Genomic DNA, 15,748 nt, shown 5'->3' on the forward strand with positions numbered 1-15,748 from the left:
GCCATTCTACGCCTTTTAAGGGAAACACTCCGCCATACTCCTCAAACATTGCACCCTCCAATTATTATTGTTGCATTCCTTGAACAATCACCTTAGAGGATGCCAGCTCAAATCCCTAGTAAAGGTGCAAAATGCACTTGATACCTTCTTCGCTTCACGGTCCACTAAGTTCTATCACAATGGAATCCATGGCCTTCCAGAACGTTGTCCAGAAGGTATTGATGCTGATGGGAAGTGTTTTTGATCTTTCAGGTACGTCTTAGATAACATATCGATGTTCGAAGGTGATGGGTGAAAAAGCGACAGAACTTTCTTGGTTACCTTTATAATTTGTACTTCATTGCTAGAAGTATGTGTATTACAAATAGTAAGACAGACAAGAATCCGTTAGTAGATACGATCTTCCATTAAACAGTGTATTTTTATTAGAAATTAGGATTAGGAATTAGATTTCTGGTCTATCAGTGTCTGTGGCCATGTTAGTTCGTTACGTATGAGGAATGACGTCCCTTGACGATCACAGTATCCGAGGAAACGGAAGGAAGAAAGGATTGGGGAAAAAGAGAACGACCTTGTACTTACATTATATATTAGGTACTATCCCGGCATTTACCTAGTGTGAATGAGGAAAACCCAGAAAAACTTCACTTAGGATTAGTATATTTATATATATAGAGTACACAAAATGATCTATTTCAACAGAATAACAATTGTCAATCGTACAGTATATACGAGAAATCCATATATTCCTGCACTTTACCATTTTCTTGTTAGAATAACTTAGTAACGAGTTTACGGTTAGTTGTTCAAGGGGTTCACATGTACTCCATCTTGTTGGATACACAATTTAATGCGTTTCCAGGGTCTTTGTGACATTTTGTCTCAAGACCAGGGGTGAAAGTAGTTCTGCAAAGGTAGGGTAACGCATGACGGGAGGTCGTCTCCTGTGCTTATCTTTGCTCATTGTATTCTTTAGGAAATGGAGGGACGTCATAGATATTTTTTGGAAGTGTGGAACCAGGTCCCCCCGCGTTCTCTTTCACTTTTACTCTGCTCAAGACTGCAGGTGTGATGGTAACGAAGGCAAAAGATCATTTTCCTTTTTGTCGATGGAGGTTTATTACTGTTACCTGAAGTATTCTAATATAATGGTAATTGTCCTCTTCTGTGACAATGTTCATGAGTAACATCCACACACTCGTGACCAACCTCTCTTCAACAGAGAACGAATTTGACTCCGCCATTTCAACTTACAGAATGATTCAGTAAGACGAACACAGACCACCAACAATAGAACAATAAAAACAATAACAAAGACAACAATATCAGTTACTCCAACATCAACATGAACAAACATTAATAATTAATAATAACATTAATGCTACTAATACTATATTTATTACTATTAGTCGTAATAAATATAATATGATACGCTAATGAGAAACTACTAAAGTATATTGGTATATGGACTTCTCGGATATTCTCTACAGTAATTGACAAGGAACGTAGTACTTTGCAGTTCCGTAAAAATTAGTTTCTCTTAATTTTATCAAAAATTATGCAAAGGATTTTACCCTCTTTATTAGTTTTATGTCATCTATTGGTTGAGATATGTTAAATATTATAATAGTAATATTATTAAACAAAACTTAAAGTTTAAGAGCTAATAATAATTTTTACCTATAACTCATTAACCATATTGTGTGCTGTGTTAAAAGTAGACTTTATCTCATTAACCATACTGTGTACTGTGACACTGGTAGGCTTTATCTTATTAACTATACTGTGTACTGTGTTAACGGCAGGCTTTATCTCATTAACAATACTGTATACTCGGATTGCGGTACGCTTTATCTTGTTAACAATACTTTGTACTATAATAACGGTAGGCTATATCTTAGTAACTAATACTGTGTACTGTCATAACTATAGGGTATATCTCATTAACCAAAGTCTGTACTGTTATAACGGTAGGCTGTCTCATAGACTGGATTGCAATAACGGTTGGCTGTATTTCATTAACCAGGCTGTGTACTGTAATAACGGTAGGCTATATCTAATTAACCATACTGCGTATTGTGACACTGATAGGCTGTATCTCATTAACCATATTGTGTACTATAATAATGGTAAGTTATATATCATTAACCATATTGTGTACTGTGATAACGGTAGGCTATATCTCATTAAACATACTGTGTACTGTGATAACAGTATCTATATCGCATTAACCATACTGTGTACTGTAATAACGATAGGCTATATCTCATTAACCATATTGTGTACTGTGATAACGGTAGGCTATATCTCATTAAACATACTTGTACTGTGATAAAGGTATCTATATCACATTAACCATACTGTGTAATGTAATAACGATAGGCTATATTTCATTAACCATATTGTGTACTATAATAATGGTAAGCAATATCTCATTAACGGTAAAGAGTACTGAGATAACTGTAGGATATCTCATTAACGATACTACATATTTTTTTAACTCAGCTCTATTAGATCTATTGATTGATGTATGTCTTATCCTTCGACAACATTATAGTTAAACAAAAATTAAAATTTATGAGTTAATAGTAATAATTTTGACCTATATTTCATTGTCCGAACCATGTACTTTAGATAACCAGACTTAGAAAGCATAAAAGGGAGATTCTCAGAAAATTGGTATAATTTGACAGTCCAGGTAGGTATAGTCATTTTGCCGTTACTCATTCCAATGAAGAAGAAGTTATTTTTAAAAAAGTAACCAGTTTTTATTTACTTAACTTTATTACACCTTTAATTTTTAAGTGACATTTTAAACATTTAACAAGAACTAGGATTAGGAGAATTGATTGTCTCTTGAATGTCATATTGGCTTCCAGGTTCGATTCCCAGTGGAGACACTCGGTCGAAAAGATATAAACAGCTTTTACGGTCCTGTCATCTTAAGTGAGCTTCTTCCAAGGTTTTCCTCATTTAGATTGAGAATCTTTCAGGGAAATGCTTGGATGGTGTCTAATATATAGGCCCCCTTGCCCAGAAAGTATGCTCGCTGAGGGACGTCATCCCTGATACGTAACGAACTTAAGGCCATATATTCCGGTCAAGCCCAGAATTAGCTATAAAATAAATAAATCGAATGACATATTTTATTGATGAATGAATTTATCTCAAAGAGATTGGGAGTTTTTATTCAAAAACATGTAAGAGTATCTGAGTCTAAAACAGATATTTTGCGTTTTTTAGAGATGCAGAACGGCTTTATGAAAAAAGAAAATAAATCCTTATTTTAAAAAGGGGAGCCTGGTTATCCTATGTATTATTAGTAACGTAATGAAAGAGTTGATGAGAGTTTTATTTTAATAGGTGGCCTGGTTATTGTAGAACATAATTTTTTAATTTTACAAACACTCGGTTGCTAAGGTGTAACAGCCTTTTCAGACCAGCCGTTCTAAGTGAGGTCTTTCCTCAATTTTTCTCATTCACACCAGGTAAATGGCGAGATGGCACCTAATCTAATGATTCCAAGTCCTTCTTTTCTTTCACATTCTTTTCTTTCTCCACAATTCATCGGGCAGTATGATCCCTCATACGTGGCCATAGCCGCCGAAAGTCCAGAAATCTGATTAAATTTAGTTTTATAAACAAGTACTCATTTTGGTCGATTTTGTCGAAAACTGCGATGAGGATTTACTTGCACCTACTTCATTTTGTTCAGCTTTATGAGATGTATCTATACCGTTTTTTTGAAATTTTTCAATTGCTAATAATATGTTTAGAGTTGTCTCTTACAAACATTGTTAGATAAAATATTATTTCCAAGAAAAGTTCCTCTTTAGTTGAAAACCCAAAAAAAGAAGCTCACTACTTCAGATTGGAAAGATTGACACTCTTTTCGAGACGCACATTACAAGAATCAAAACTATGACACACTGTGTACTACTTGTAATGCAAGTCTCGTACTGTTGATGAAGTTACAGGTAAAAACAAGGGTGCTTCGGTCCATGTGGACATTTCCAACTGCATTTTCACTTGTTGTTTTTGTCTTTGCTTTCTTTCAAACCGTAGATGTGTTAACGCGATATGTACGTTAGTATCTGTGCCTCCAGTTCTGTGGAACTAATGCGGAGAATATTGAATTGCAGTATGCTCTACTGCACAAAATCCTAACAATACATGCTCAGCATACCGCACGCACGTAAATCAGAGAGAAAAAATAAATTCACATACACGCATTCGTACGTACGTACGTACATCCCACTTAACTCTATCCAAATTATAATGCACATGACTTCCATAATTAACATTATATACTTATATACGATATTTCTTATATTCACTTCACTGCTGGCATCAATTAATGCGTGGCTAACGCTGAACATTAATATTGAGAAAGAAGTCAAATAACATTGAGGGTCTGTAGCTTCTGGGGGAAAAGACACCATTCCAAAATGTACATATTTTGACATACTTTTTCATAGTATTTTCAAATTTTTTTTAATAATAGGAAACAATATGATTTCGAAAACGGCTCGATACCATCCCTTAGTTTTAGGTCCTGAAAATATATATGGGGGATGAGTTTGTACTTTCTTAGTATCTATATGAAATAGATTTCTCGTGAGTACATTTAATTCCGAGTTATAGCCCAGTCAAAATAGGTTTTGTGTCGTAAGTAATTCCCAGAGAGCTGAATTTTTTTCCTGTTGATAGACTATGACGAGACATGTAATTTCCCAAAAGTCCCCGGTTCTCCCCCTTGTGCTTCCCCCCCAGCCCCCTTAAAGGTGAATTTGCCGTCGCAGAAAATTAGCTATAACTCCGAAACCAGTGGAGCAAATGCTTCGCAATTTTTTTATTTTCTTTGTCTATTGTTAGGCTACAAAAAAGGTGTCTTTCATTTTTCTCGAAAAATGTATAGTTTCGTGGCAATTGTGTCTTAAAGAGAAAACAACAGTTTTTTGGCGGGAAAAATTTCCTTTAATTTTTTTCTACGAGATAAAGTAAAAAAAAAAGTTTCAAATGAAAGTATTAGATCGAAGTTTAAGCTTTGAAACGAGGTATATATATTGTCACGGTACGTAAAGCCAGAGCTGAGTAATGTAGCTTTGAACGTCATAAGAATATGTTTCAAGCCTCATAGGAATAAGATCAGAAAATGTCAGTTTTGGTTCAAGGGGACTATTCCCTACCCTCATATTGGGCTTTCCATTATCCACCACCTATGGACCCACCGTGTCCTGGACTGGCAACAACCGGCAGCTTTTTTATATTATGAGTTTATTTTAATTTCTATACTTTTAAATAAATTCATAACAAGAACAGCATCACGGACCACCCACCCACCACTATAAACTAGGAATACTGTGTGCAATGTTTTCTAATATTCATTTTAAAATGAAGCCAGATTATTCGTGTAATTGATCTTCAAAATCTTCATTGTATTGAGGTATATTGTTGCATGATAACCCATTACAGTGTTCACACATAGCTGAACAGGTAAAGTCAGATATTCTGCAGCGACAATAATCTCCACACGCTGTCTTGCAAGAGCATGAAATTATTGCTAGGAGGTCATCAGGAGCAAAAGGTTTCATACTTACTATCGGTCTTAAGACTCTTCTTTTTCCATCACTTTCTTTGATATATTCATGTTTCCAATCCCAATCAGTAGGATTAAATTTGTTTCCTAACCAAAATTGCACCTTTAAGTACACTCTGAACAGGTGCTGACGACACGCTTCTGAGGTCGGTGGTAATTTAGCTAAATCAAAGTTTGACTTCAAAGAAGTCTTTGCAGTTAGTCTTGTAAATCTGAAATAACGAGCTTCGTTTAAAGTTGAATATTTACTTAGCCCGTACATTGAAAGAACAAGCTTTTCTCCATTCTGGACAAGAGTATCTTTTGATGCATCTTGTTGCAGGAAACATTCTGCCTCACATTTTGCCTCTGTATTTTTCTGAATTAATTCAACTGCTCTTGTTTTCCTAATTCCAAAAAATGATGAAGTAGTATCACAGCCAGAAATAGCATGGGCAAAAAGGAGAAGTTTGTCTATATTTTTGTTGGATCTTTCCAATTTATCGATATCAAAACAAGTGCTTGACGGGTTCTTTCCTTCAACATCTTTTTGAAAGAAAATGGGTCTTTTCACTGATGCTAATGCAACTAGCAATATTAAAATGTCCGAATCGTTTCCAACAACAATCACTCTGGAAAAGGTATCAAGTTTGTCAATTCCAGTCCTTACGATTCCAGTATCAGCATCTTCTTCAGCTATAACTGCTGCTAATCCAACCTTTACCAACTCTTTACAAGTGCATTCAATCAATTTATTTTTGTTCTTTCTGTTAGGAAAAAGGTTCTTTTTTTTTTTTTTTACGACATTTAGTATTTTCGTCGAACTGTATTTCAGTGTCCTCCTTTGGTGTTTTTCATCTTTCGTAGTCGCCTCTTCTGGATAACCATCGAACACCACTGTACAATTATTTCCATACTTGGACAGTACAAATGAGACATAGTTCCTAACAATATCTCCATATGTAGCATCCTTAGGCCATGAAACATAATGAAGAAGGAAACCTCCATCGATAACTATCCCAGCATCTTCTAAGTATGGTTGCTCAACGATTTCTTCTGAAAATGCTTTAACTATAGACGATTTAGTTCCTTTCCGAAGATAAGTATCATCAAAATTCGATGGAGGTACAGAAGACAATTCATATCCCAAATACATTGTCAGTTTATTGTGCTGTCACATACACATAAAATTCCATTCAAAAGCTGTTGTGGTTTTATGCTCACTTTTAATGATCGAACTGATACAGACTTATGACTGGCTTAAGTAATTACCAGTCTTTTCTTTTCAATTTTAGCTCTCCAAAACTCTTACCTTTCATTTTTTTCCATAGCTTCCAAACCCACTTCATAAGCTTTATCACTGTCAACATTATAATTTGACACAAAGCCGTAATGTAAAGACACAAGATCCACTGAAAGCTTGGTAAAAAGTTGTGCTGTCTCAGCCAAAATGTAAATTTCTCAATATCCTTGTTGTCTCTTTCTTTCCTTGATTCCCGCAGTTCAACATGCTGTTCAGTAAAAATTAAGGCTGTTCCTGCAAATTTATCTAAGGCTTCTTGTATCTTTAAACAGTAAGGTGTTCCATGAATCCATTTAGACAAAGTACTATCTGTTATTCCTCTTCCATGCGTCAGAGTTCCGACCGCTTTCATTGGACACATTAGACATTGTTCTATTATCATGTCTGTCCAAGTTCCTGACCAATATTTCCCATTCCTGCGAACGTTAAAATAACCTTGTTTAGTAAATAATTCGTATTCTTCTTTTGATAGTTTAGATTCGAGTTTCAACATTTGCTGAGCATATAAATGCACGGATTTAGCTTACAGCAAGTGGCCTGCAGCATGGAAGTATGGAAGCATGTCTACTACTGTACTCAAGTGCATGTTCCAGTTGCCAGTTCTTTCTGCAAATATAAGTTTCAACATAAGATCTATGCACTTAATTAGATTTAGCCAAAGCTTTGCTGTCCTGCTAGATTTTTTTATCTCTTCAAAATTTGTTTCAATGTTTAAAACAGTTTCTGTAACTTTATCATCCAGGTTAATTTGCTCGAAATCCAGTTCCTTGTCAATAAGCTGCTGACATATGTCTTCTAATTTCTTGCAGTCCTCTTCAATCTTTGGATATTTTTCTCTCATTACCGTAATGAGAGACGCTGCAGTTAAACAATAAGCTCTTATTCCTCTAGAATATGCATGCCTACTTAACATGTGATTAACAGTTGCCGAACCATAAACAGTTTCCCATAGATTTTGTAAGCCACTTCCTTCCATTATGCAGCCCACTAATTCCATATAAGACATTAATAGGTAAAATCCACCTAAGCTAAGAATAACCTTTGATAAGTCACTATTAGGATCTGACCTTTCTACGATTTCTGTTGCTTTCAGATACAATGGTTGGTCAAAAGTAACAATGCAAGATTGATTTCTTTTTCTACATTGATCTGCAGCAAAAGATAAAGCAGAATAGATGGTAGACATATTATTTGGGTCTAAGTTTATAAATGGTACTGCCATAACACATGTAGATTCAGAAGAATGCTTGGTGCTGCAAATAATGTTCATAAACCCATTTCAGCCAGGTTGCTTCTTCATACTTCATATCCAAATTAAGTTTATCGGGTAAAAAAAAATGTACATAACTCTTCTGTGCTCTTACTAAAATTTCTGAGCTCACTGTAATCTTCTACAAAAATACTAGATAAGGGTTTTGTTTTATTAGGATAAGCCATGATATGTATTCCAGTAGTGTTTTGATTCAATGATCCTGATAGAACTCTTTTAACTCTTATTTTGTTATCAATACATGTCTCAGGAGTTATACACTGAACACCACCCATAGCATGGAAGGTATCCAAACCATCCAAAGTCCTTACATTTACATCTGCGTTGTCAAAAGCAAACTTGATGAACCCTTCAGTCCCGATATTAGGTGTTCCAGCACTTATCAGAGAAGTTTCATAATAAGTGGCACATAACCCTAGTGATGCCAACAAATTGATAAGATATTTAGAGCCGAAAAGGCGATGAAGAGTTAGAGCTAATCCTGTTTGAATCGGAGAAATAAAAGATCTTGGCGGGACGCTTGCGATTATGGCATGGTTGATAACAGTTGCTTTCCTCTTCACTTTTTCCGTTTCTGACACATTCTTTTTACTCGTAACTCTGTCAATAAATAATTTAAGGGATGTGGTACCACGATTTCTTCATTAGTGAGGTCTTTAATATCGGGATATGTATTTGAATCATAAGCCATTTTTTGAATATCCTCTTTTATAATATCGGCAGGTGCCTGTACAATTCTTATTCTTTCAGCGTTTTGATCGGAGTCATCTTTCTTTCAGCGATCCTTATACCACTTGTCAATTATTTTGTGAACTGTCTCGGATAAGCAACATACATTCTTTCTACCGGAAATATTTGAAATAAGAATCCGGTTTCGTGTTAATAGTCGATTATAAGTGTGTTAATAGTCGGTCTTTTAAATATCTGTCACTATAAAATGTGTTTTCTTCGTCCTTGCATTCTTCGGGAAGAAATTTGGCCATAATGTCTCGTAATTTTATAAGAGTAAATTGGCATTCGTCACTGTTTTCAATATACTCGCACATAGCTACAAATGCTTCTTCTATTATACTTTTAGGCCGTCCGACAGGTTTCTCAGATTTTTTATAAAAGAAATCCTTATAGCATTCGCCATGATAAAGAGCTTCAGGCGCTACAAGATCACTAACACTTAAAATCCTACTTTTAACATGGTCTCCCCATTCATCGTTTCTTAAGGTGCATTGTTTTAATATTGTTTCTCTTATTTCTAAAGTTACAACATTGTACACAGATGTTCTGCGATGACATGGGTACTTTAAGTCTGTAGTGCATTTTTATCCATAAATGAAACAGTTCGTTTTGAAATCAAACTTGTTTTCAGCACTTTTGAGACTTACAACAGATGTGACTGTACTGACGTTGAATTTTGATTTGCAGTCAAGGGTGCCTTTACACTGGAAGGCCTTGTATAGTTCTGTCTACACTGGATATGAACAGTAATGGAATGTTTGCTCTCAAATTCTGTATGTAAATTATCTTTACGCTCTAAACTGCACTGAATAATTTTTCCGATTCCTTTTTTTCACTGTGACTGGGCAAATTTCCTTGTAAAGAGGTCTTACAAAAAATACATGTTAAATTATAATGATCCATTTTGCACAACTCCAACACTTCTACACCTTTTCTACTAAAGGATTTTTTTAAGGCTAGCATCCTTTTAGAGGGCTACACCCTCTTTTAGATATAGGATGTGATAGGATAGTTTAGGTTCATAGCACTAGCGGATCCAGAAGGATCGTTTGGAGGAGGCGGTTCGCTTCCTGGAAGATAAGTGTAGCCAGAATTTTAGTTTGTAAAAATAAGACGCATATGAAGCCGGGGCTGGAGGGGCGTGTAAACTTAATTCTCAGATTCCATTTTGGGACCCGAATTTGTAAGCTTTTTAAATGAACGTATATTCTTTCTGTAGATTTAGATCAAATACGCACTTCCGTTCCGGAGCTATGGAGGTATCATGATTCACTTCACACATAGTTACCGCGATATATCAGATGCGCTGTCTTGCACAGTGAATAGATAACATAAGTATACATGCATAAGAATAATACAAAATGTCAACAAATAACAAAATTCATTATGATATTTCTATGTAAAGTACGGGACAAAAATTAATGACCAAAATCGTCTTTAGTTTTAATGGTGATTGTGGTCTTTATTTTTGTCGCATACTTTACATTTCTTGGTAGCTTAAAAATAACACAATAATTAATTATAAAGTGATGTTTGATAGCATATGGCATATATTGTTCCAAATAGTCCAAAATATAGGGGAGCAAGCTTTAGATATTACTTTCATTTCTATTTATATCAGGATATAATTCAACAGATTGAAAATTGAAAAGAAAAAATATTCAAACTGAACTCAATGGATGTTTTAGTGGCTCCGTGATTCTTCCCCGTGGTGATTGCCCGAACATGAATTTCGAATTTCCCCCGAAAGAAGAATGTTGTTTTCCCTTCAAAGAACAGGCCTGCTCATTCAAGGTCACAGATCAAGCACAGGAGAATGAAATGGATACATTTTCAAATACATAATACTAATCATCTCTGCATTTAAACCTTGTAGCGTACTACTAACAGGAACCCAGAGCGATGGTTTGAAGTAGGGATGGCCAGATCCGGATATTTTTGGATCCGAATATCCAGATCCACTTGGGTCCGGATATCCTACATCCGGATATCCAGACACTGGATCCGGATCCGAAACTCCGTGTCAGAAAATTCGGGTGTTCCGAATCAGCAAAGTTTTCGAAATTATTGACAAAGTGATTTTCAATCCTATGCTTCAAATAGGATTTAAGGACACTTGTGGTATGTGATCTGTGACAGCCTTGCGTTCTCTTCATTCTGTTGATATTTGGTTTTTGTGTCTTAATATGTCACAATTACACCAAATTTGATTGACTAAAACTGTCGACTTTGGTGAGAGCAATCTCACTGTCAGATTTGATTCTAGTGGAAATACTCGATCGAGAATGTAGTAATTTTTTTTTAAAGCGGACGTCCTGATAGAAATTTGTCCTTTGTTTTCTGTAACACTAGTCAAATGCTGGGATGAAACAGTCTCAAGAAACAGCAATTTCCACCCTTTTTTTACTTCTGCCTCTTCTTATTTAAATGTCAAAAAAACACTTAAACAGGTATCAAATTATTTTCAATTAGAAAGCCAAATACCAAATTTGAAGTATCTAACGTCAAGAATCTCGGAAATATAGCTATTTTATTGAAGTATTTTCCACGCCATTTCCCCCTTCCTCGTCGAATTTCCCAAACTTCTTCCTTAGTGGTATCCTGCGTCACAGATCCTATATACTGTCCAAATTTCAGTTTCTAGCTTAAGCGGTATGGCCTGTACGGTGATCTGTCACTCCCTCACTCAGGACTTTGCCCTTTTTATATACAGAGATTTAAGATTTTATGGGAAAGCCAGTGTCTTAGAGATGTAATAGCTTTGCTATAAACTTTAAGCAATCAACTGACTGATCTGCATCTATATGTATTATGTAAAATACCGCTTATGATATTTATTTTGCTCGTAATAAAAGAAAATAGAAATGATGACGAACATTCAAAGACATTCATGATTTTACCGTAATGCTGCAGGAGTTCAGATCATTGGATTAATAAGAGCCGACTGTATAAGGTAGACTACATTAATTTCCAATGTGTGACAAAGAAAATATGCAGCATTAGTATGCAGTTTCTCAACGTTATAACTCAATCTGAAAATATTATCATAGGTCTCACAAACAATTGAATTTTAATCCTAACTCGATTAATATATAACAAAAAGTAGATCTATACAACTACTGACTTGAGATGAAAGTGGCATATTTGTAGTGCGTTTGAAGATATACTAAAGACTAAATGATGGAGTGTGCGCAACAGTGGTATAACACCGAAAATTGTGATAATGAGATTTTGATGTAATCTCTAGTCATTTAAATTGAATTGTCTTCCCACTGAGTTAGATAAAATTCACTTACTAAATATTATATATATTTTTATACATATGGATATTTAAGTCTGGGTCTGAATCTAAGGCCTTAAATATTCAAAACAGGAGTCCGAATCTGAACTTCGACATTTCGGATCTGGATCCAGGAACCGGATATCGGGATCCAGGATCTGAAACTTCGGATCCCGATCCAAGATCCGAAATTCCGCATCCGGATCCAAGATCCGTATGTCTGGGTCTGGATCCAAGATCCGTATGTCTGGGTCTGGATCCAAGATCCGAAATTTCGGATCCGGATCTTACGGGATCCGGATATCCGAGATCCGGATCCGTCTGGCAATCCCTAGTTTGAAGTCAAACTACAGTAGTAACATATAAAGAAATTAATTGTGAATATAAATCCTATATAATATATTGCAATATTCCTTAACCATATGAATCATTACTAGGTAAATACACAATTTATTCAATAAAATACTGCAAATAATGTAATACAAAAATATCAATATTAAACTTTCTCTTACACAAACTCAACAGAAATTTCGTTAAATCTAGCACGAACTGTGTATATATTTTACATGAATTAAAATTATTTAGAATTACAATATAAGCCATTATAATGCATAAATAGTAAAAAAAATGAAATCTCTTGAAAGATTAACAAAGCCTACGATAAAATGAACGAGAGAAGATCAGAAATGTAAAACTAAAGTGATATTTCCGTTCATTACTGCACACAAAGTATATTTCCTTTAATATACCGACTGGTGATATTTGACAATATCAAATATTTGAAAAAAAATGCAAATGAAAATTTAATTTTGAAAAATTCTCATCTTTAAGTGAAATTACCAATAGAGAATAAAGCACGTATAACTTGTTATTTTTCTTTTATCTCAGATATAATATGAACCCCATTTGGCCTAATGATATGCCCTTCCACTGGTCTAGTCGCTAGCACATGCACCTTTGGTGTATGGAGTCCCAGGTTCGATTCCCGGTGGGAGAGCCTTTGGAATTTTTATCGTCCTCGATGTTTCTGCGTTCGTGTCTTTGTTGTTCTAGGTTAATGGGAAAAGGAGTGAAATAAATAGAAACCTAATGTTAAGCAAGTTAATGATGCCCATTTGGTGGATCAGTTAACTTTTTTTTTAAATGGCTAACACGCTTACCTTTGGTGCGCGTGCTCCCGGGTTCGATTCCCGATGGGAGTACAGTTGAACGAAAAAAATTGTTCGGATTCCACGTCTTCTTTAGCCGTTCTGGCACAGTCGTACGACGTTAAACAAACAAATCAAATATCACATGTATAATATATAATTGTTTATTAAAATATATACACATTTTTTACGATTGTTGTTGTGCCCTTTTGATTCATTTAAAGATTTAGAAAAAGCAATTTCAAAATCTTTTTCGAGTTCCTTCATCCATCTTTCTTGATTCTATTTGCGATTCTGATAAATCCAATGAGTTCAACTTTAGGCTCAGAATCATAACTTTCTGGAAATGCTCACGAGTTGAAAATAATTACGAGCGAAGACCACGACGGGCGGAAACCACACAACGCTCTTAATCACCTTGCAGTCCATCTCTGTGAATGTTACAGCACAAGCTCAAATCTACCTTGTTCCTGACAAATTCCATGTTTCTAACCCTCAAAGATTCTTAGATATTGATATCTTATTACAATAATTGTAATCCCGCCCCTTTTCTTTCCACCTGTTTTTCCCCATTTTACTAATGCGTGTCAAATTATTTTAAATGAGAAATCGAAATTCCAAATTTCAATTGTCTAACCTTAAGAGATTCGGGAAGATGGCCATCTTATTAAAATAATTTCTACTCCGTCCCCCTTAATTTCTTCGAATTTCCAAAAAGAATCCTTTCTTAGTGATGCCCTACGTCACAAATCTTATCTACTGTTCGAATTTCAAGTCTCTAGCTTAATCGGTTTGGCTTGTGCGAAGATCAGTTATTCACTCAGGACCTCGTCTTTTAGGTATGAATTACAATAACAGCTTGTGTTATTTCACAAGAAAAGATGAAATGCCATTAAAAGTCACAATGAATCCCTGGTGCCTTAATGGTGTTTCCGTGTTGAACCCCAAAATCACGGCTCTCTGTTGATCTAGTAGTTAGCAAAATGTACCATTAATCTTGGATACATGAGGTTCTGTGTTTTGATTCCCGGTGAGTGAGCATCGAACGCACTACAGTAGTTCAGACCCAACTTTAAACTCTAGTACTCGTTCTGTAAAGCATCGCTTTTGACAAATGACATAAATACATATCAATCAATCAACGAACCGAAAAGTCTGTTTCAGAGAGCTTTTCAATAAGGAGCGTTGAAGAATTTATAATTCTCTTTATTCAAGATAAAAGTAATTGAAGTCTCGGGACCCGAATTTCATTTCCACATCTTTTTCTAGGACACAATTTTAAACATACATTTTTAGTTCAAAGAGTGAGTCGTCTTAGCCTCCTTCCTACAGCTGTTCGTCCAACAAATGAATCATATTCTCGCTTCTTTGGGGCTTACGGTGACCGTCTCAAGGAACTAAGGACAGAAATAGTCACAATTCAAATATGTCTGCATTAAGTACTATTAAGTAAAACAAATTTTGGTTAGACTCTGCTAGGCTTGTCATACAGATTGGATCGGTCGGGAAAAGAGCATATTTGTATCTCCCAACTGCAAATGCTGGAAGTAAAAAAAGACCTTTGGAGGGGGCAGTCGCCCCCTCCGCCCATCACGTGGATCCGCCAGTAGTTCATAGGAACATTGGTTGGGCTAAGTGATATTCTTTATGGATCCTTTATTATATTTATCTGAAACCAGGACATTATGATCTTTGCGACCATCATCATAACGGTGGGAAAGGTATTCTGTTTATTAGACAGAACTTGCAATGTAGATTAATTGGTGTCACACATAGAAATATATAATAACAATGACTATGACAAAATACATACAAAAGCAATAACTATTAAGGTAAGCACAACATAAAAGGTTACAATAAATGATGATTATTTGATATGGACACTCATAAAATAATAAACATGTAAAATATTACCTAAAGAAAAGACATTAAAAGTATTTAAAAAATGATTACATTCTTCTTTCTTCGCGTATTGTGATGTAAATATTTTTTTCTTTTTCACACAAAAGATAGAGCGTCTCCGAGATACAACAGCGGATAAGCAACATTTCAGTAATTTTACGGAAAGGAAAAAAAGCCATCTGTTGTAGTGCAGATGTAATATTTCGTCGGATTACACCAGCACTGAGGCTCGCTGACCCGGTGGAGCACATTTTTGGTATTTTTTTCGTTATGTGTCAAATAAATACTATCATAATATACCTCGTTTTAAAGCTTAGACTTCGATCGAAAACTTTCATTTGAAACATTTTTTTACTTTACCTCGTAGAAAAAAATAAAGGGAATTTTTCCCGCCAAAAAAACTGTTGTTTTCTCTTTAAGACGCAATTGCCACGAAACTATAGATTTCTCGAGAAAAATGAAAGACACCTTTTTTGTAGCTTAGCATTAGACAAAGAAAATTAAAAAATGCGAAGCATTTGCTCCACTGGTTTCG

This window comes from Thermobia domestica, chromosome 10 (assembly GCF_964235325.1).
Source record: "Thermobia domestica chromosome 10, izTheDome1.hap1.1, whole genome shotgun sequence".
Classification (NCBI taxonomy): Eukaryota; Metazoa; Arthropoda; class Insecta; order Zygentoma; family Lepismatidae; genus Thermobia; species Thermobia domestica.